Source organism: Chamaea fasciata, unplaced genomic scaffold (assembly GCF_029207755.1).
Source record: "Chamaea fasciata isolate MVZ Bird 193981 ecotype frontalis unplaced genomic scaffold, bChaFas1.0.hap1 SCAF_3, whole genome shotgun sequence".
Lineage (NCBI taxonomy): Eukaryota > Metazoa > Chordata > Aves > Passeriformes > Sylviidae > Chamaea > Chamaea fasciata.
The window spans coordinates 5,956,574-5,979,675 of NW_027094088.1; the positions used below are offsets into that span (position 1 = coordinate 5,956,574).

At 44.5% G+C, this 23,102-nt stretch overlaps 1 long non-coding RNA gene across 1 annotated transcript; it reads right to left on the reverse strand.

Annotated features, from left to right (window-relative positions):
• Window positions 1-851: 851 nt before the first annotated feature.
• On the reverse strand, window positions 852-16,545 carry LOC136286340 (uncharacterized). The gene is made up of 3 exons (XR_010719854.1): window positions 16,472-16,545; window positions 4,246-4,442; window positions 852-1,846 (listed from the first exon to the last, which is right to left on the reverse strand). It is a non-coding gene; the product is annotated as an uncharacterized lncRNA (long non-coding RNA).
• Window positions 16,546-23,102: the final 6,557 nt, after the last annotated feature.

The following is a 23,102-nucleotide window of genomic DNA, read 5'->3' on the forward strand; positions in this document are numbered from 1 at the left end:
GTTCAACTACAGAGAAAAGAACCCATCATCATGCAAGTATCCCTCTTCATCAGATGTAGTCAGGCAAGAAAACTCCCTTTGTCTAAGGCCACAGTGCATTCTGGTGGGCACCGAGCTCTCAGGCAACTCAATCATCACATAAATAAGCCTTAATTGGCATTCCCAAATGTTTTGAAATTGTATTGCCTGCTGCTGGCACTCCTAAAGTTATGCCTCTGGAGATATGAGGAAAAAAAAAAATCATCAAAGATCATTTGCAATTAGACGCAACAACCCCATGCCCAACTGGTGCGTGTCAGGGGTAAAAAATAGCATCAGCCCAAATGGTAAGTGCCTTTTGGTTTGTCAAAATTGAATGTGCAGCACCAAGTGAGCGGTTATTACAGGCTCTGATCAGCAAAGCAGACAATCATTTGCCTTGTTATCATGCTGCCTGCCCATGTGAACAGCATCAAACAGCCATTAAAAGACACCCCGCTCGCCCCCGAAGGGAACACGGGTGGTGAGTATCTGAAAACCTTCTCGTTAACAAGCTAACCTTTGAGTCTGCTGAGAAGGCAAGGAAGCATTTACCAGCCACTCTATCAATAATTATGGAAAGGAAAATCGTAGCTCGTTGTCTATTCCAGCGTTGGGCGATAAACAAGGCAGGCCTGGGGTGAGCAGTGCTTCCACGGCGGCTCCCAGCCATAGGCAATAGCTGCCTAAAAGACAATTATCCATGGAACTGCTCCCCTGGGGCTGTTCAATGCAGGGATGATGTCTGTTTGGAAATTACCCCAAAGTCCTTCTGCTGGTAATAGGAGTCTCTGTGGCATACACCCCCTCAGGGATCCTGAAATACCCTGGTAAACAGCAACCTGAAAGGCCCCAGGCATGGGTGGTATTGTACACCGGGGCTGAAGTCTCAAACACCATGATTTTTGTTCCCTGGAGCTGTGATGTTTCCCCTCAAGGCCCTTTGAACACCTAAGGATGGGGACCTAATTTTAAGCAGAAAGTAGTAACTCAATTCCCTATTTTTCATATTTCTCTCTCGTGTCACCCAGGAGGACGTAATAAACTAATTATGCTTCAGCATGCAGCCACCCCCCTTTGTTACAAGCCTAAATCCTGCTCCCATTTATAGCCTAACTCCATTTTGTCTCTAGCCTCATTGCAAGGAAGGAGGGAGGGCCCACCTGAGCCTGCACCAGACTCCCTGGGGGTTCCTACCCTGCTCCAGCTCAGCTTTTGCATCAAACCACCAGTTATCTCTTCAATTAATTGTGGGTATCATAGTGGTTGACAGGACAACCTTACTACCAAGGGATAATTTAATATGACTAGACCGTAATCAAAGCGTTAATAGCCTCAAAATTTAATCTGTGCAGAAGTAGGATTTATAAAAGGGAAAGGATAACCAGGGCCTAGATGAATAATGTTAGTTGTAACATTACAGCTAGTTGTAATAGAATAATTAGTTGTGATATCCAGAAATAAAAATTACACTGCTTTGAGTTCCAGGATGTGTGCCAAAAAGGGGCTGTTAGTCACAGCGATGAGGAACAGTTCCACAGTCCATTATCTCATGAACTGCAAGGCCCAGAAATGAATCCTGCATGTCACAGGAAAATTGAGACTCTGCATTTTCAGCAACACACAGCTTTTCATTTTAGCCCTTAAACCAGGTCCTTTCTCTCATCGGAATGATGTGCCTTCCCATTTGCGGAAAGGTATCCTCAGAAGCCCTCCTGGCTGAGCTTCACTTTCCCCTTGGGCATGGTCCCAACTTCTCCATCCTGTGGCAGATGAAGCTCACCCCTGGCATCCCCACCTGCTCCCTTCCTCCATCCTCACCAGTCTTCTGGAGAGAAAAAAAAAAAAAAGAAAAACAACCTCAAACTACAATAAATCCCAGCCTGTTTCTGTTTTGTTTTTTTTTTTTTCTCCTTGCAGGGCAAGGATGCTGGGTGATGGTTTGGCTGCCTCCATCAACAGGTGCTGTGTCCTCGTGGGGTTAGGCAGCCCCTGCTGCTCCCTGGCTCAGTGTTCAGGGCCAAATGCTTTAATCATAGAATGACAGAATTTGTTCGGTTGGAAGGGAGCTTAAAGCTCTTCTTGTTCCAACCTCCCTGCCAGGGGCAGGGACACCTTCCACCAGACCAGGTTGCTCAGAACCCCAGCCAATCTAATCCCCTCTAATCTAGCGGCACACTTCTGCACCCAAAGTGCACATGGCAGCAATAAAGCTGGTCTTCAGCATCACAGCGAGAAAGCAAGAAGCTGTACAAAAGCAAAAAGTGATGTGACTAAAATTTTTTTAAATTATGGAGTCAGCCAGTTTTTACCATGTCACTGTCACTCATTCACTTGCATGAGAGACACATAAACAATTGCTTGACCTGGCAGACATTAAAAAAAAATACTTTGAATGACTTCTGTATCATAAAAGTTACTTCAAAACCATTTACTGCTTTTTAGGTAGTGATAAAGAAATTAAATGCTTTTTCACGTTGTGCTTATCCATTTCTCCTTCATTTCCTCTGGCATACTTTCTTTTCTTCCTCTTCTTGCAGGGCCAAAAAGAAAAAAAAAAAAGTGGGCCTGTAAAGGAGGAAAACTGCTAGAGAAAAGATAACTCTCTCTAGGGAAAACAGACAGGAAAAAGAGAATAGAAGTTGTGATTTTTTTTTTTTTCTTTATAAAGAGAAATCACCTGGGACTGAAACAACTGAAACTTTTGTCTCCTTGTCACACACACATATCCCCTCACCCCTTTTTCCTCCTGGTCCTGGCTGACTTGCACCTTCTGGCAAGCACGTAGGTGCTTGTTTTGCTGTTGCTCCACAGGATGGAGTCACCAGAAATGATGTTCCCAGGAGATGTTTTGCGTAGGGGTAACACGAGAAGCAGGGCTGTGCTCGGCTGGCCCTTTCCTCGCACACACAGCTCTGAGTGCTGCAGTCCTGCTCCTGCTGCATCCTCCCTGTGCTGTGTATCGGGAAAGACACCACTAAACACACCTGGGGAAGTGCTTCCCCGCGTGGGCACCAGAGCCCTGGCTCAGAGGCAATTAAACTCTGCAGGCTGCACATGCTCACACACCTATCTTTTATGGCTGGCACTAAACAAATGCTGCACTGAGCCAACAAATCTTACAGTGGCCTCATTTTTCTAGCAATGATGCCTCAGGCGAGGCCTGTGTGGCCCAGAAAGGAAAAAGGTTAACTTTTTCTGGAATTCCCTGAGCCTGCTTATCTGCTTCTTCTCCCTCACCATCTGCCAGTTTCAGACACCTGTTATAATATATCAGTTTGTCTTGTGGTGGTTCCTGGAGTCTATCAGCAACCTGAGCAATGAGTATTGTCAGCAAATCATTCATTAACCGAACTATTCAGTTTCAGCTAACTTAAGACTAATTGTGTATTTAATTCCTATCTGGCAAGATCAAATCAATCAAAAAAAAAAGGACCATGTGTAAATATCAAAGATCAATAGGTAACAAATGAAAACCTTAATTAAAGCCTTATCTGAATGCTAACAAAAAAACCCCAAACAAACCCCTCAAGTAAAGCACAGGAGATTATTTCATATCAGGTCATTCTGATTATCCCCTTGCTGTCTCCCCAGTTCAGCTCTGGCGTTACTTAAATACCCGATGAAAAGGCTGGAGTACATTTTTGGCATCATGAGAGAGCCTCTCTCCCTCCCTACCTGGCAGACACCCCTTGCAGGCAGTTCAATGCCACTTCCAGGGTGAAGAGTGACCTCACAAAAATGGTATTTTCCTGCACGCTCTCCCCCTGTGGGTTGGGAGCTGTAGCTACTGACCTTACCGGCAAGGAGACAATTTTACTGCTGGTTGCTGTTTGTGCAGAGCATCGAGCTATTAAAGAGGAAGCAGGAGATTGTTCCCTCCTGTATGTCATCAGCAGAGGTAAATAACCTCTCTGCATCTTTGCTGTGCAAGCCAGAGAGTAATTAGGGGGATCTGCACAGGCCTTTGTGTTGATGAGCTGATTATCTGCTCCTGCCCTTGGGGGTTCAGGCCCGTGTTGTCCCTGATCCCTGCCATGGCTTTGGCACTGTCAGGCCAGTGAGAACGTGAGACAAGGAAAGCAAAAGCACTGCAGCTGATTTTAAACTGTGCTCAGGTACACAACCTTCAACAAAATCCAGGCCAAGCAGATACATCAATAAGTTAAACTCTATTGAGGTCAAGAAAGAAGAAGAAAATCACCCAAACCAATAAATCGGTCTTACCAGATCAATACACGCGATCTTTGTGAGATCCATGGGGGATGTTTTGTTGACTGGGAAGATCACAGGCTCAGCCTGGAGAACGTGGCAAATGCCACCATCTTCAGAATGCTGCCAGGAAACCTGAAACAGCAGAACTACCTCCCAACACATGGCAGCCAGGCACTGCTGCCCTGCTCACAGGCACTGAGATAACACACCTGTAACAAGGAGGAGACCTTGGTGGGGAGAATAGACAGGAAAAGGGAGGGACATTGGAAATTCCTGTTAACTTTCCTGCCCTCCTGCTCCCTTGCCGTGCACCCTATTTATGCCATCACCTGCTAGTCACTTCCCTCTGGCTGTTCCTCTCACCTGTGGGCTCCTTTCCCCACCTGAATTCTGTTTTCTGCATTAGCTCCTTCCTACATCAGTCACCACAAAAGTGCCTTGGTGCAGTGCTGAGTCTGCACGGAGGAGATGGCAACCCTAAATGTAAGTATCTCTGAACTGAAAAAGCATCTTTACATCCAAATACCGAGCTGCACCCCTCCCAACACACATGCATTGATGGGATCTGCTGTGCTCTTCAATCAGTGCAAATAACTATCAGCTTGGTTACAGCAACTGGGCTTCTCCAGAAAATAAACAAACCCACCTAAGACAATTTGCTGTAATAGCTTCTGGTTTAGTACAAAGCTCTAAGTCAGCAGCTTGTTTTGTGGAAAAAAAAGTGGCCTGCCTACAAGTATGGTACAGTGAGAACTTTCACGATGTTGGAGTGTGCATTCTTGAAATGTGCTTTCCTGTTGATGCCATTTTTCTCCCAGAGCCAGGGAGGACACACAGGAATCTCTCTGATCAGAGCTGGTTGTGAGGCCAGAAGTGGGTGGCACCTGCACAGGAGGTTACAGAGCCTCTGAACCTTCATCACCAAGCACGGTGTATAAGTACCACCGCTTGACTCAGACCCAGACTGCCGGACAGCAGGTTGGGCTCCAGGCCAAACCCACCTGTTTCTCTGCTTCTGCTGCATGTGTAGTGGCATTTGTTACAAAACTGCCTTTTACACTGAGCTGTGCAGGACGTGGGAGCTGCTGCAGCCTCTGGATTGGAAAGTGTCCTATGGGTTACGTGGTGCACTGCCCATATCCTGAGCCCATCCTCTGCTTTTGGGACTAATGATAAGACAACCAATTTTATTTCGTGCGTGTGCACAAGATATCCCAGCTCTTTGAGCATCCCCTGCACTTTCCCCCTCCAGATCCTGATGCTTCTCACTGAGCCAGCCTGCAGCCACACAGGAGCCAGTCCTATGCCCTAAGTCCTATGCAGGTCCCCCTCTTTTTATGCTGTTTCCCGCTGCACTGGGCTGGAAACTGCCAGCAGAGGAAAGGAAGGAGCACAGAGGCATCAGCATCTTCTGCACATCTGTCCCACTGCCCAGCTCTCAGCCACAGGTGAGGCTGAAGCCAAAAGACCTAATGAGGCAGAGAAGAACAGCTACACTCCTGACATAAAAGGCATGCCAAGCTTTCATCTTCTGAGAGGTTAAAAATAAACAGTTTAGCTTTCAGCAAAGTGGTCTGATTAGAGGCAAGGAAAACTACACTGATTTCCATGGAAATGGAATATTTTGTTGCTGCTACTTGATCTTGTTGAAACATATTAAGAACACAAAAGAGTGCAATTTCAATATCTGGAGAGTAGTAGTATACTTTAAAAATTTAAATTAAATTGATTTCTTTTAAAAGAAAGCTGGATGATTTTAGTTTCTTAATTAGTTCATTACCACTGCAAATGGAGCATGTTCTTGTAAGCTTATAGACAGATATTACAGAAACAGCTGCAACCCGCAACAGAAGCGATACAGACGTAGGCAATATCTGTACATAAAAATCAGAGACTTAAAGATCCTCTAAGGTCCTCTGTCTCCTCTCTAAAACCAGCAAAGAATTTTTGTCTAACTCGTAAGTCTTTCTAAATTTAAACCCATTACAAAACAGATCCTGGTTTCTATGGAAGAAGGATCAACCCCTAAATGTTGTTTGCCTTTTTTTTTTTTTTTTTTTGACGTGTAGGAATACTTCTTAAGAATGAGACCTGCCTACACATGCTCTGGAAGCAAAATACCACAATTAGCCTTAGTTCTCATCTCATTACTGCCGTAGGTATCTCCATAGGGAAGTTTCCTCAGAATGAGCTGTGTCCTATTTCAGTTTAACCCAGATAGTAACAAAATAATCACACAAAATGGGCCAGCCCTGCCATGACCTCCACTGTGATAAATACTAAATACAGGTGTGAAGGAAAGGCTGCTTCAGTGACACAGTTGTTCTCTTTGTAGACGTGCCCCAGGGTAGGACCACCTCCAACATTTTCACAAACACCACTGGGACGTTGCCACAGCACGGCCCAACTGAAATTTTCCATCAAACAAATGTTAAAAATATCCAAACTCTTTGTTCTTAGCTAAAATAACATATTGTGATGGTAATAAGAAAAAAAAATCTTTTTCTTCCATTTCCTCAGAGTGAAATTTCAACAGAAACAATAAACCCTTTAGGTTTTTATTTTGACAGTGTGACATTTTTTTGACATAAATTTCATATTAGTGTAATTTTAGGTGACAGAGCAACTTGAGCTCCTAACCAAAAGGCTGTTGTATTTTTATCTGTGTATTATGTTTTCCCACACGCTTGCAAATGGCATGTGCTTCTCCTTCCAGTAGTGTTGACCCAGGAAAGAAAGCAGAGCCAGGAAAGATTTGCCCACAAACCACCAGAGCCCTGACTGAGGACAGATTTCCACTGCTGACAAGTCACATTAGATATTGGTCAGTATAAATATCATCGATACTGCTTGCTCAAGGGGACCTTGTCTTGCCTTCCCTTTCCTTTTTTCTTTTCCTCCTGAAGTCAGTCCTGCAGTTTCCCTTGCATTAGGCTGAAGACTGTTTGGCCAGAGATTCCTATACATTTAATATGAAAGATTGTCCATGGATACATTCAGGAGTGGATCCACAAGAGAGGCAGCTGCTGAAATACCTAATTTCCAGTGCCTGCTAATTTTCCTAGCCCTGGTGAAGGTGTTGGAGCTCTTTATTGAATGTACAGGGAAAACCACAGAAGGCAGCAGCAATGGCAGCTACTGAGTAAGAAACACTGATGAGAAGAGTGGGATGTAAGTCCCATTCCTGGATGTAATTAGGTGGCTGTGGCTCATGGAAGTCAGAGCCTATTAACAGAGGAGCCTGGTGAGTACAGGTGATGGGGGAATTGTTGGCAAACAATGACCTGGGTAAGGTGTAGGTACCCCATTATGGCCATCACACAATTCTTCCTTTTTTTGCTATTTTTCTTCTGCTTACAGACACCTTTTTCTTTGCCATTTCCTGATTCTCTCTTCTCAAATAGGTGAATACTACAGTTTGATAGGCTGGGTCAGCTAAAAGCTCCTCAGTGTTTGGTACTTGCAGCCACAGATTCACTGTGCAGACTTAATTGTAGGAAGGACTGGCTTAAGAGCAGCAGATCAATGCCCTGGAGAGTTGTTAGGGTGAAATATAGAGATCTCATCCACACATAAAAGGAAGAACACCACCAATAATGACAGAAAGGGCACTCATCAGCTATATTTTCACTCATTGTGCTGCACCCAGAAGAAAAAAAAAATTAAATAACGGTGTATTCTGTTCCCCACTTTAGTAATTTTGCTTTTAACAATATCTGACTTTGTGTTCAGTCAGCAGACCCTATTACATGAAGCATTTTTTTGGACACCCGGTGGTTTTGCCTGCATACACAGCCTTCTGTTCCTGGCCAAACACATTTCTGCTTCACTGCCTGCAGGCAGATCACCCGAGGAGAGCAGAGCAGAGCCTGCCAGCCCCACATTTCCCCAAACAGAGCATTAGCTATGCATCAGCAACTTTTACATACAGACCTTCTTCACAGATCACTTTCCCCTCGGTATCACCTGTGCAGACATGCTGCATTTTACCTGCCTGGGCTGACACTGCCCACTTTGTGCAGCTCAGTGTGTTGGTGGCTCCTGTGCAGCTTTTACATTTCACAGTTCTTATCCAGCTGAAGGGCACTGCCATTTGGATGGTGCTAAACAGGATCCTCCTTACAAACTTCAACAGAGACCGGGGAAAATTGTAATTAGGCTCCTAGGCATAACCCCAGCTCACACAGACAGATTAACCAGCAAACCACTTCTTTGCTATGTTGGTTTTTTTAAAAGCAAAAACCCTTTTGAAATAAGCCTGTGCTTATTTCTTCTGAAGTAATGGTAATTGATTCAGACCTCCCTGGAATGAATTTGAGCTCAATAAAAGTCATGGCCTAGGGAAGAGCTGCACCTTCACTGTGCAGAGGAATCCAGCTTGCTTAGGAGCCTGTGAAAGCCACGGCTCTGCAGGTGGGAAGTTAATTTCCAACAGCCTGATTCAGCAATAAAGCAATAAATACAAAATCCTCCTCAGACCTTTCAGCCACCAGCACTCGAAAGGCACTGAGAACAGATAAGCACCCTTCTTTTAACAGAAGCCTCAAATCCCACTGGTTTGCCCAAATCAGTCTCAGGATTTGACTACAGTTGTGCAGGAGAGAGCTATTTATATATTTATTTAGTGCAGGCCGTGGTTAAAAGTGGGGCACAGGTTTTGGGGGCGTTCATTCACGGTCAGTCACAGTCAGGGTCTCACAGAGGGGCCAGTTTGCAGCTGCCCGACTCTCTCCTATCCCTGAGGCAGGAAGGGGCTGAGCAATGGGTGATTCTCCCGGGACACTGACTTTCCCTGCCTTTTTTCCAAGCATTAGGGAGGTAGGAGGAAAAGGGCTTCTCTTAACTGGAGAACAGTGTGTGTCCCTTTTAGCTGACTCAAAAAAGCGGGATCAAACTTGGCTTCCTATTTCTAACCATTCTCATAGAAGGCAGGCTACAAATAAATAGTATTTAGGTCAGCAGAATCACGTTTATAAGCCATAAATCAAATCCAGCAGACCTTGAACACTTAGTTGTATAGTTTATAGACCACAACTTTGAATGTCCTGTGAATCCTGATGGTGAACTGCTGGATTTTGTTTCCACGGCGTTTAGGAGGCAAATCAACAAACTCCAGCAGCCCCAGAGGGGTCTGTCATCTGCCACATTCAACAGCAAAGAGCACATGCAGCATCTTGCACACAAAATCCCAGCTTTTTTGTCAAATAAAACGGTGTTAAACAGATGATAGCACCGAGTTGCTGCTGTATTCTCTGTGTGCAGGAGCCCTGGTCTTCTGCATGTACGACTGGCTTTACAGCCCTAAGTTTTACTGTCCTATATACTAAGTTTACTGTCTTACATCCCTAAGTTTTGTCCTCGTGACACACAGGCACTTTACTGTCTGTATTGCCCTTCCCTTTGAGTCCCTCAGTTCTCTCATACGATGCTTTGTGCCACTCATGTAATCTGATGAGTATCTTTTCAGCTGGGGCAAAGAATTCCCCTTCCTGCACCTCATCAAGTTCTCAAAATAGCAAGAAAATGAGTTTCTACATGACTACAAAGTAGTCTGCATGTGTGGGAAATAGCAATTCCCATGAAAGAAAGAATGAGAAACTGGTCATGTTCCCTTAAAATATTTGTCCTCTAGTTAAGAGGAGGAAATGTGCTTGAAACACATTACTGGTGTATCCACTAGAATAAACTTTCCAAAGGAGCCGACTGATACACAAATGTTCATTCAGGAACAAATATTACTCAAAAATGGCACTGTGCTCACATGCATCACATCTGGCACAGTCAACAGGCACTAGAGCTGCTCCCATTAGAAGGCAAACATGACCTGTGGATGTTTCCCTTTCAGGTTGTTTCCCCCTCTGCGCAGCACTGTTTATGTCTGGGTCCCTCTCAGTGCAGGCTCTTGGCAGTTTGAAGAGAAGAGTAATTGCTACTTCAGTGATAGAGGGGGAAATAAAGGGGGCACCCTGCCTCTTGTTTGCACAATTCTCTCCCTTTAAATGGAATGACGAGATTGGATGAATTTCTGCCTTTGAAGGACAGGAGCTGCAAGACTCTTCTGACACAGTGAAGCTGTGTGTGAGCCACCTCTAGCCCTCCTTCACTGCTGGCTTTACATGGATCCTGTCACTGCTGGCTGCTCCATGTGGGAAAGCAGCACAGCTCTGGGTGCAGGCAGATAGGGCTGGGATTCCCTCCATCCCTGCAGCAGCAGTTCCTTGATTCTCCAGCTGTTTGTTTACTGTTACAGGGAAGGACAGGGCTGACTCTCAAACCATCTCACAGGAGAGTTTTGCTGTGTCTTCCTGACAATCAAAAGAGGGATTTGCAGCTGCCTGGGGTTCGTGAGGATCCTGGGCTGTGGTGACAAGCAGCCTGGCTGAGATACAGATAAGAGAAATGTGCTTGTTTAGCCACCTGTGACGTGAAAGCTCAGCCTGTTGAGAAGGGGCCAGTGCACATCCAGCACTCCTCCAGGCAGGGGCAAGACCCACTCCAGAAGCACACAGGAAAGAGGAAAACTTTCTTCTTGGGAGGTAGCTGGGAATTTCACAAAGCTTCCCTGCTCTCTACTGCCTAAAATATTCACTGGACACATGGAGATCGAGTAAGAGACACCATGTAATGGAGGGACACAAAGATGATGACAAAAGATGGCAAAGATGACACAGGTGATACCCCAATGTCAGACAGAGGAAAAAACACTGAGAAATCCACAGCCTGTCCAAATGAAAACGTGTGGAAAATGGGCAATCCTTGCAGCCATTTCTATGCTGAAATGCACCAGTGGGCTCAGAAAATATGAGCCTGTCCAGGTACCCCTTTCTCCACACCCAAGTCACCAGCATCTTTAAAAGAATGGGGAAAAAACACCCAAAAAACCAAAAAAATTAACAGCCCTGCTACACTCTATGGGATAACATCCAGGATAATTGTAAAATGGCCCAACTGCAGATGGTAATTACAAGAAATGACAATATCCCCCCTCTCCCCCTTTTCCTGTAAGCCTACTCATGGCTCACCAGCTGGAGAGCTGCAGAGGTTTGGGAAGGCAGAAAGTGATCCCCCGTGAAGTCACTGCACCTGCTTTCTTGGAAGAGAAGAATGGATTTTTATCACACAGAGATACAGGTAATTTTCTCTTCCCTTCATGTGGAATGCAGGCTCTTGCCTTAATAAATTACTGCTGTTCCTGATAACATATCCAATAGAAGTTACACTGGATCTTTCACTGACAGTTTCAGGTCAAAATTGTCTCACTAAGTTTCTGCTCTGAAAAATCTATTATCAGCAAAGAAGACACCCACCTCTCAAAGGAAGGTTTCTGCGAGTCCTACATCCCTCATAGGGCAGCTGGAAAATTTGGATTGGCAGAGCTTTGTTTTTAGGCATTGCAGATAGTCCCTGCTGAGCTGTGGGTGAGGCTGCAGTTAAGGGGGGCTGGTGGAATGTGAGCGCAGGTTGTGGGGAACTCACTGAAATAGCAACTCTGCTGTCAGTGATTGCATAAGCAGCTCCTCAAAAGGATGGGGAGACATTATCCCAGGAAATTTGCTATCTGAGGTTATGGAGATAGGTATTTTCAGAAATCAGCACCATTGCCAGAAAACAGGGTGGAAAAACTCCCTCATGGAAGACAGAGGAGGCAAAGTCAGAAATGCTGGGACAGTGAGAAAATGGAGTGATGAACAAGATGGATAAATGGTAGGGAAAGACTCATTTCCTAAAACAATCTGTTGTGGGTGATGTGAAAATGAAGTTGGCTCTTAGAAATGAGGAATCCCACCCAAAGCTGCTTTTCTGGGGAAGGGGATTATCTTGGCTTGGTTCCCTACAGTTTTTAAACACACAGGCAATTTAATTGAGCATTGCTACTTTCCTAATTGTTGAGGCTATTTTCAGAGGCTCCCAAGACTTTCCAGGCTCTGCAGTGTTGGTCTGGAGTAGGGATTGCTCAATTAGCAGGATGATATGGCAAGCAGTGAGATCTGGGACTCAGTGCCCTGGTCAAATAGGAATTCTGTCAGTTTATGAAACACTGACGTAATTCTGCTGAGATGGAGCCAGAAAAGGGATTTATTCTGCCTGTTCTGTTCCTGCAGATTCACCTGGATTTTTTCCAGAGGATATGAACACAATCTTTGCTTGTTCTGTACCACAAGCCCTCCTGCAGGGTTGCTCTGTGCTCTGCTCTGCAGGGACCACATTTCACAGGCTATGTGAAATTACATCTCAACCTTGAAGTCAGAGGGTACACTCAGCCAGCTCATTGTACAACTTTCAGCTCCTCCGATGGAAGAAATGCCTGTACCGATAACTAAAACTAGCCTGGCCCCATCTGCAGGGTTACAGTCTGTTCAGAATCCCAAAAACTTGTGTTTAGGGAACACCAATCTCTTCCTGGGACTTACAGTTGTACATCTCAATACATAAAAAGCATCTGATTTTTCACAGGTGTGACTTCAAACTGTAAAAATAAAGCTGAGAGTAAGGGCTTGGAGCTTCCAGGGCATGTTAAAACAGTCCAGCCTTGAAATTACATAAAGAAGGGGAAACGAAAAGCAATTAAACCCCCCTTTAGCTTCATTGTAAGATTTTGCACTTTCCTACTCAGAAGTTCAGTCAAGGGAGCAACGCAAAACAACCACAGACCTGAGATGAGCAAATAATGCAATATTCCTGGGGCAAGATGCAAACCTTACCCCTCCCTCCCCTGCTCCCCAGCTCTGACTGCCCTTCTGACTCCCAGGCATTTAATTTTTCAACAGAATACTCAACTTCTGGCGTCCAGGTAGGAAACAAAGCATTCATGTCAGGGGTTTCATTGCATCTGGTGCCTTCTGCCACAGCACTGACTCTCCTTGGGCAGTGCATCGGCCTGGGGACAAGGCTAAGCTGGGAGATTTCCTGCCACACGGCCAAGGGGGGTAAGCAGGCTGTTCATGCCCAGACACCCAGTGCCTGGAGGGGCAGGTACCCAAACCACAGTTGGTGCACAGTGCCTGCACTCAAAAGCAAGCTCAGAGCAGAGCAGAGGTGCCCAGGGTTTGTCTGCCAGCTGTCTCAGAGGTGTGTGCCTCAGCCAAGCCTGGCTGGGGGATGACTCAGGGCTGTCTCTGGATGCCTCACCCTGCAGAAACACCAGCACTGCCCACCAGGAATAAAGTCAGGGCTCTGACTTTAATACACCCTCACTTGTGGGGATCTTTGCTTTTTGGGAGCCACCAGACTAACCCTGCTGAGCCCTTTTCCACCTCCTTACTCCTCCGAAGTGACCCAACAACCTGCAGGAACCACTTGGAATTGAAATTTCTGCTGGAACAGTAGACTTGTTACAAGAGAAATGCTGAGGGATGGAGAGTGTTAGACAGCTACAGGCATCACTGCAAGCCCTTCTGACAACAACAGCTTCAGACCAGTGTATCGTGTCTTGTGCACGTGTCTATGTTAATAGCTTGGATCTCTTCTGGGAGTTGGCAGAGATCTGAAGTTGCATTAATGTCTTTTTCTTGCCTCCTCAACAACAACAAAAAAACCCAAAACAACCCTACTACCTTTAAAGTAAGGTCCTAAGCTGTCATGAATTCTTACTAGACATGCTGTAATTGCTATTCCAAAAAGAGCAAAGTGCAGAGACAACAACTGCAGAAATAGAAAAGTGAAGCTGTTTGTGAGATTTAAAGCAACCAATACCTGTGGTATGTTCTCTCCCTCCCAGATGGCTTGTGTCTGAATGGTTTTCTGCTACCATTTGTTTTTATTTTTTTTTTTTTTTTGATCCAAGTAACTTAATGATTTTTTATGGCATGACGTGATGAAACCTGAACTGACGTTAAATTTCACTAATGTACAGCTCCCGTGAGCCAATGTCAATTTTGTCTGTGATGGCTTTGCAAGGGCAGAGGTCAGCTGAGGGGCTCTCCCCTTAGCTCTGTCATAACCTCTTGAGTTTCCAGGACACTTATAAATAAATCAGACACTCACATTTCAAGCAGGGAGTTGGATTCTGAAGAGGATCTCCTGACCCATGAAAAGCAATTTTTACTTGGATGATACTTCAATCAAAACTGATCAAGGGTGACCTGACCTGGTCCTTGAATTTGAGTAGATATAAAATCTGTCAAGGGTGCAGTGGCTGTTTCTCAGGGTCTGAATGCACTGCAGTCTGTACACATGCAACTCTTAACCCAGGGCTCATTCAACCATCGCTTCTGCCATCAGATTCCCTGGGGGCTGTGTGCCACAGCCCGGGGGGACACCTCTTCCAGCACAGTGACCTGCCATAAATTAGGGGACACCAAATCCCACAGGGTACATCTCAGCTGCTGACCCTCCCTCTCTGCTCCCTGGGGTGACACTGGCTGACCTGCAGGATCAGGGTCTTCCTTCCTTGTTTGACTGTTGTACTAGGTAGAAAAACCTCCAGTTTTACAAATACAGGACAGCCTAATCTGTGAAAATCCCTAATTACTATTATTATTATGTTTTACTGAGTCTGAGCTTCCACAGTCCCCCATACCCTTAGCTGAAGCCACCCAAATTCTATTACCTGAGGTGGTTTTCCTATGGAGCATCTTCTAGTTCATCCCTAGTAATGCACAAGCTTGACAGGCATTTTCCCTTTTCATTTTCTCATTTTTTGAAGCCTTCTTATTTCTGCCAGTGATGAAGCAAAAATCATCCTCTGGAGGCAGGGTTCAGAAAGGGTTGTATGTCAGGGCAGGGGAAAATGCAGATCTGCTCTTTAGCTTGACTGCCACCAGTGCCACCAAGCCCCTGAATCCTCCCTTCCTTTGCAGCTGACAGCTCCCTCCCACATCGCTCTATATTTGTGTGGGGTTAAATCTGTGTGTACACAAACCACTTGCTAGCAAGGACTTGCTAGCAGTTAACAGATGCAAAGTACTGCATTTCACACCCAGAGTGACCCAGCAGAGCCGGCCTGGGGTTAGATTTGCACTGGGGCAGGCTGGGGAGTCATCCTATCCTGCTTCCTGTCCCAAAACAATGAGGCTGGAACCTTCTTCTAATCAACACATCGTGCATCAGAACCAGGAGGTCCAGAAGGGGCTGTTGGCTCTTGAGATTAAGGAGAAAAATCCAGCAATAAAGTCTGCATTCCCCTAGTTTCTTCTCTCCTCCTCTGTAATTACTCAGCTCTAAAATGTCATGGAAACAACTTTTTTTTCCCCCCTTTTTTTTCCCTTTTTCCACAGCCATGCTTACTAGGTAATACTTTAGCTTCAAATGTCTTATCTCACAAAGAAGAATAGAGCAGCGGGAATGACCTTCACCTTAAGCTTAAGCGATCCTAAATTTAAATGCCAGATATCTAAGAGGCCCAAACCACATCACTCAGGCTCTGGGAAGTTAAAAGGAAAAAACCAGTAACTTTCTACTTCTCTTACAAACTGTGAGGATTAAGATATTATGGATTATGAGTTTCTCAGTTCTTCAGTAATGTCTTCCTTCATCAGCAAGATCTGGCAAGATTAGGTGATTAATTTACTTGCTGATGTGAGAAATGCTCAAGTTCAGAGGATTTTTCTTGTCCTTACCTGAACTCTCCCTGAAGAGAAATTTTTCAACTGAGTAACGATTCACTCCATTCCAAGTTATAGGTCTCAAGGGAAGGATATTTAGAGTTTTAATTCTCAACAGCCACATCTAATTCCTCAGTGAAAGATGCTATGACACCACAAGAATGAAATTGGTTACTTAGACAGAAAACAAGCTTAAAATCTGCCATAAAGAACAGCTAAAAGAAGGTGGTTAAAGGGCCAACATAAAAGAAAAATAAAGTAGACGCATAAACTAGAAACCAACCCAGCAGCTGAGAAAAAGGAAGAAGAAAAGCCCCATAAAGTCACAGATCTGTGGGATTCATTTCTCTGATAGATTTTTCCATTCAATTTTGGGTTAGATGGCTTGCTGTTGTAGCAGCTCTCTTGTTAGAGGGTAGAAATTAGCTAAGACACAGAATTCTTGTTTACTACAGTATGAAAAGGGTCCTGGTTTATTCCCCTTTACAGCTCAGCCATCCTGACCCCAACCATTCACTGACTCTGGCCACAGCAAGCTCCTGCTGGAGGTTTCCCTTGCAGCCTCTGACTGCTGGTTATTTCCTGCTCAACTCTGACTGCAGGTATGGGTTTGCAGACTCTGAATGCAGCTTTTACCCAGCTAGACTGTGACTGCAGGTTCCGACAACAGGCTCTGATTGCACACCCAGACTGACCTCACAGCAGTGGTCGTCTCTCCTCAGGATCCTCCTTCTTCATGACCCTCTCCTTCCCTCTTCCTCAAGGCTCCTTCTCCTTCATGATTCTCCCTCACCAGCCAACACACTCCCTTTATCACTTATCTTTATCGGATGCAGCTGTGACTAATCAATGGTGAGGATGTATTGGGTAATTAACACAGCTGTTGCTCATCAGGGGCCAGGTCACCTCTATTCCCTTCTCCTACAACTTCTTTCAGGCTTGTTTCTCTTGGTTACTGAGAGTCTTGAGTTACAAGGCTGGGTAACAGCTCCAGCCCGTGAGAGGCTTCAGCACAGCCAGGAGAGCCCTCCTTGGGAAAGCACCGTGGTTTCCATCACCAGTGGGACTGGTTCCAATCTGCAGAGCTCAGTTAAAACCAGTGACCTGGAACATCTCCAGGAGCTCTTGACTGCCTCTTCCAAGTTCTAGCGTTGTTCAGCTTGAGGACATTTTCTTTATGGGGTTTGTTAAATGGAATTTCCCACGCAAAGTCTAATTGCAGGTAACATCCTGAAAGCCATGGAGGAAATTTGAAACCACAAAATATCCTTCTCCCATTCCATGATTGAGCATCTGCACTGAGCAGGAAACTAATGGTCCTTCTCGAGTAATAGCTTCTCTGGAGGGGAAGTAATTAGTCATACTCTCTAATATTCCAAATGTAATAACTTTGATAAGAAATTCAATATAGAAATACTGCTCCAGAGCAGTTCCTTGTAATATTCCAAGATACTGGACTGGATCTGGGTGTTTCTTTGCATTTTAGCCTGTGTATAAAGGATGAACCACCTGTAAATACCACCACGCAGGCAGCAGCTACTTGCCCGTATGGCCGAGAGTGCTCTGTGGGATGCAGAGGGACCTGGCAGAAGTGGTCACTTTCCATGTGCACTTGTATCCCTGCTGCTGCTCCCTTCTCCAGCATCATTCACAATATCTTTTCCAAGCACTTTCCTGGAAGGCACCTCCAAATTAATTTTACCCAGTGCGGGTGAGATTTCTGGAAGTACCTCCATGATGCTGGGAGGCCAGCACTAAGTTTCAAAACAGATTTGGGCTGGCATCCAAGGGCATATTTGGGTGCCAAACACCCATTTGGTGGAAGGATCTCCGTGCCTGAAGCTGTGAGCACAGCGATGGCCCCAGGTGCTCCCAAGGCTCCAGAGGATGCCCCACATGGACCCACTGTCACTGTGGAGCTCTCAGCGAGCACAGGGACACAGATGGGTGAGTGAGCTGCTCTCACAAGAAACCCTGGGCCCTTTGTCATTATTCCTCTCTGGATAAGACTTCCACCCAATCCCAATTTCTCACTCTGCAAAGATGAATCACGCTCCCATTCCTTCTCTATTGTTGCCAGAGCTCATTTTCCCTATTGTTCTTCTGTAGATTAGGGTAATTCATTCAGAGATGAAATTCAGCCCCATACAATGGCCTTGGCAAAACTAAATGCTGTTGAAGAGAGTGTGGGGCATGACAATCCTTCTAAAAGAGGGAATTTTTACTGTAACTTCTTTTGGCCAAGTTTCATAATACATTTTCAAGGGAGCTTTTTTGAAACACAGTTTATGTGCTTTACCTTAATTATAAAATAATGCACAAACCTCTTTATTTATTAACTTCTTTTCCATGCTTATTTTTCTCCAATTGTTAATAATTTTAATTAACACCAGAATTTCTCAGCAGCACATCATCTCATTTTTTATTACAAGTGTTAATTGCAGACTCAAATAAAAGGTGAAGAAGAAATTGAGGTAAACATCAAAAGAAGCTCAACACTGTTGGATGTGCAGAAGAACAATTACTTGCACAGTTGTTTTATTAGGGCTTTAGTTGATTTATAGGAAAGCTTTAAACCCACTTTTGTATGTCCTTCTATGTATTTTTTAAAACAATGTATACACACCAAGCTCTTTTCTTCTTTCCCAAAGAAATACTTTTTACTCAGATACATCTTGTTCAGAACAGCTCACAGAGCTGAAGCACCCTCAGAACCCAATCTCTGATCTACATTTTTATTTCCAATTCTTACTTTGAAAGATTTTATCAGTAAGTGGTACCATTCATACCAAACATTGAGGGCTTCTAAAGTCTTGACCTAACGAGGGTCATTTATCTCCATGTACAGGTACAGACACATTGTACGTACATATGGGCACAGCAACATTTTCCACCAAATCAAAGGGCACCTTGGATCGGGAGTCAGGTGGTGCCTCTGAAGGCTGGCTGCAGCTTCCAATCCTGTTTCCCTACAGTTTAGAATCAAAGGCTGGTTGTGCTGGGAGAGGTCTCAAAGATAACAAGTTCACCCTCCCTGCCATGGGCATGGACTCCTGCTAGATCAGGTTGCTCAGAGCCCTGTCCAACCTGGCCTTTCATACCACTTAGTCAGAGGTCAATAGAAGCAGGCAAAACAAAAATCCCTGAGGCTTTCCCTGGACACAGGGAGGTTGCAGGTAGGTGTTTCACAACAAAGAGCAGCCATCTGAGCACTCAGTGCAGGGGCAAGGTGCTCCCCTGGGCTCAGGAGAAAGGGCAAGGGCAGCACTAGTGCTGTGTTCTCCCTGAAAGCTTCACCAGCAAGGGGGAGGAGGAGGTTGCCCCTCATTGCCAGTAGCAGCTACAACATCTGCAGCTGAATCCTCAGGTGGGTGTAGAGGCACGGGTGAGCCCTCACAGCTCGGTCCTGTGCATGCACACAGAGAAGTCAACGTGACAGAAAAGTGGAGCTGACAGCTTGAGATGGAGAGCTCTAATCCTCCCAGCTTCACCTGCCAGAGCTCGTGAGTCGGAACATCCCATCCTTGTCCTCAAGTCACGCCAAAAGCAACACCACAGGAAAGAGTGGCTGCTGGTCTGATCTGCCTTCGGGGAGCAGAGCATTCCTGATTCCACCCTTCCCTGCTTTCCCCCAAAGCTCAAAGCTCTCCTGCTACATTCCAGGCAAGGGAGGCACTCCTGGACAAGCACCTCTCCTGGACGAGCACCTCTCTACCCCACCAGTGCTGCTCAGGATCCATTTAACATGTCCTGCTTGAGCCCATGTTGAATTCACACAGGATTTGTCCAGCCCTGGGGATTCCCATCTTTTAACACCTGGAATTTTTCTGCATTGCACATTCAGGCTTAGGCTATGAAAGTCAAGGACACGCTCACTCTAGGTGTCTTTTTCTCACTGAATCTCCCCTAAAAAATTCATCCCTTCCCATTTTCCAGGTAAAGTTTCTTAATTTGTTTATATTCTCTGTTCCTTCCATGTTTTTTTTTTTAGTACATCCTGATTTGTGTTATTCAACATCAATATCAACTTGCTTTTATGATGTTTTTGTCTCATTAATGAAGGTTTTTCATTTAAAAAAAAAAAGGTTAAAAAAAAAGTGGACTAAAGGCTACTGTTATCCTGCCCTACTTCCCAGTCCAGCATGAGTCTCCATCCCAAAAAGAAACAGTGCACTCTTCTGCTGGGGAATCCCTCAGGAAAGGTTCACTTGATTTAACCACAATATTTTCCAAGCCTTTCCAATTTAAGCCCTCAGAAGGAGCCTCAGGAAGGACACTGCAGCCTCAACGTTTCATTTTTCTGAAGTCCTCCCTGCGCACTGGAGGTCACTTTGTGTTGGCTTGGTCCCTGATTACCCCCTCACAGTCCCACCCACTCCCTTCCCTGCACAGTCCGTGAGCAGCAGCAGATGGATCATAACCCCCAGCCCCTTCCCATCACCTTCAACCCGTAAAAAGAAACAACAGATTCAGGTTTTTGGAATTTTTTCTGCATGGGCAGAGCCGGTCTGAATGGGATGGGGTGTTTTGAGGCAGATCCTGGCAGCTCCAATAGCCACTCAGAGTGTGAGGATGAAATTCCCTGTTTTCCTCACCCTTGTTTCACTCTGCACTTTGACTTCTCATGTTTTCTATTTCGTTGCTTCCCCTATTTCCCTGCCAACCTTCCTCAGCTCCCAGCACTTGCTCTCTCTTTCAACTCTTGTGTACTCCCCTGTGAAATGTCACTGTCCTCTCTGAGGATTTTCTTCTTCAGGGGTTCTTTTCTTTTTTTTTTCTCCTCTTTATAATTTTCATTTTTCCAAAAAGAAATAGGACCTGTTCTGCTTTAATTACTGCTCCAGTTAGCATCCTCCAGCCTCCTACCAACCCCTTTCATTTTCACTGCTTCCTCCCAGTGGACCTGGCCCACTCAATTTCATAATTCCCTAAAATTTACTTTCCTAAATGTAGTTCTCTGTGCATAATTCATCCATAAATTGGATTTGTTTCCTACTGGGATAATCAAACAATCTTCTGTAGCTTTTTTTTCCCCCCACACCAGTTGTTATTCTTTCCTTCCAGGTAATTATACACAAGAAGTTACAAGAAGCAGGAGAAAGCAGACCATGCTTCAAAAGCCACATTTCCCTCTCCTTACTGAGACTTCCCCTTCTTCCCATAACCAAACACATTCATTTAATTCAGCAGGGCTGACATTTCTAAGCAAAATGAAGTAGATGTTGCTTTATGGCAAAAGGTGAGTAAGGCAGAGCCAGATCTTGAGCTGATGTAAATAAGAACAGACCTATTGTCTTCAGAGGAAGCGCATCATGTTCTAGGGAAAAACAAATTTTAAAAGGACTGCTGGAGCTGTGCAGACATAGCACAGCTGAGAGTCAGGACTACCTTTAAATCTGTTGGGGTTTTTTCTTGTTTTTCTTTCTCTTAAAATTGCGAGCTGACTGACTTAGCACATTATTTTTTGAGCCATTAATAGCGTGGAGTCTAATTTGGAAGCAAAGCTGACGCCCAGGAAAACCAAGCAGCACAGATGACAAAATTATCACACCTTCCCTGGTACTGGCAAGAAGAATGAGGGCTGAAGGCTTGCACATGTGGCTTACTCGCATTAGTGTGAAAACTAGTGTGCTTTAGGGGGAAAAAAAAAAAGTATTTTATTATTCAAATCGGATTCCTTTTTCACATCAATTTATGACATGACATCCATTTTTGTGAGTCTTTGCTGTCAGGAGGGAAACGTGCTCACACGTATCTTCAATATGGGTTTATTTGTCAAATTATCACAGGACAAACAGTGATGAATAACATCCATACAAATGTGTTGCCTTTATATGTGCTTACTTCACAGTAAGCGAGAAAAGAGAGAAAACCAACCCAAACAGACAGAAAACACACAGAGCATGACTATTTGTAACATATATGCAAAGAGTTTCACGCAGCAGAGACATATCCCCGGGCTCCTTGCTACTCCTATAATACAAATAAGAAATATATAAAATACCTCATAAACCAGCTTGTTGGATTTTATTGCAAGAAATCCATCAGCCATCATATTACCATGCAAATCCTCTTATTGCATTGTCTGACAACAGCAATTCAAATAAAAAAAATTAAAAAAAATAAAATAAAAAACCTTAACAACCTGGGAATAAATTCTCTCTTTCATGCATGCCAGCAGCTCCCATTAACAGTAGTAGGAGTTTCTCTGCAGGGGCTTGTCAAGGTGAGAATAGACAGCTCACCATTCTCCCCTGTTCAGACTGAGTGCTGAATTGCTGCATACATGATTTTTTTTTTTTTTCATGGAGAGATCAAAGAAGAAAGGCAGCAATAAAAGATATTTAAAAAAGCCCCAAACAACCCAGTAATCAAGACAGTTCTAAAAAGGAAAGGTACAGTGTTACATATCCTCTTGCACTTTGATATTCTCCAGGATTAGTGAGATAAATCCCTCCCCTCAGTTTTCTATGCCCTGCAGCTCTCAGAAAGTGTCCATCTGTCCACATCTGGGCAGCAGGGCAGAGTTGCAGCTTGTGAGTGGAATATGCTAGAAAATATTACAAAACTATATTCATTCTTCTTCATAGAAAATGTAATTTCTGGATGAAAAATTGCAAATATTTTCCTCCAGTACAACCTTTCATGAAACAGATTTCTTCCAAATTCTGTACTTAAATCAGAATCAGTCAACACCAAATAGCTTCAGAAGTAAAGGCTGGTTGTGGTCTTTCCTCCCTCTTTTAACCAGAAGTTTTCATAGGAGCAAAAAATGCCTGTCAACTTTAACCCCCGCCACTTAAATATTAGATGACGCACCAGCTCTAGAGATCCCTGACTTAAAAAAAAAAAATATATATATATATATATATTCTGTTTCATGTTTTAGAGTTTCCCTCTGCTACAACTTGAGAGACCTGAAAGGATATGGACAAATTTCAGCCTGAAGAAAGCAGCTTTTAATTTCACCTAATCTCATTTTCCAAAGTAATGGAAAGAGTCAGTCCTATACTACTTCCCCCTTTCCATACCATAAAAGCAGCTAAAAAGTGGGGTTGCTTTCCAGAAATACAGCCTCTGGTGCTAGCTAAAGGAAAACAGTGGAGGAAAAACACCTTGCTGCCCCTCCTGGAGTGCTCATGGAACCAGAGACAGGCAGGGAGGCTTGGCTGTCAAGTGCACTGCAGGGTCGAGCTGCATTTGGAATTTATCCTTTCAGCAGCTTCGAGAAGATAAAAGACAAAGTTAAAGTGTCGCATAAGAGATAAGAAAGTTAAATGGTGCATAAACAAATCTGATGCTGTGTTTGACCTATGGGGGAGGGGA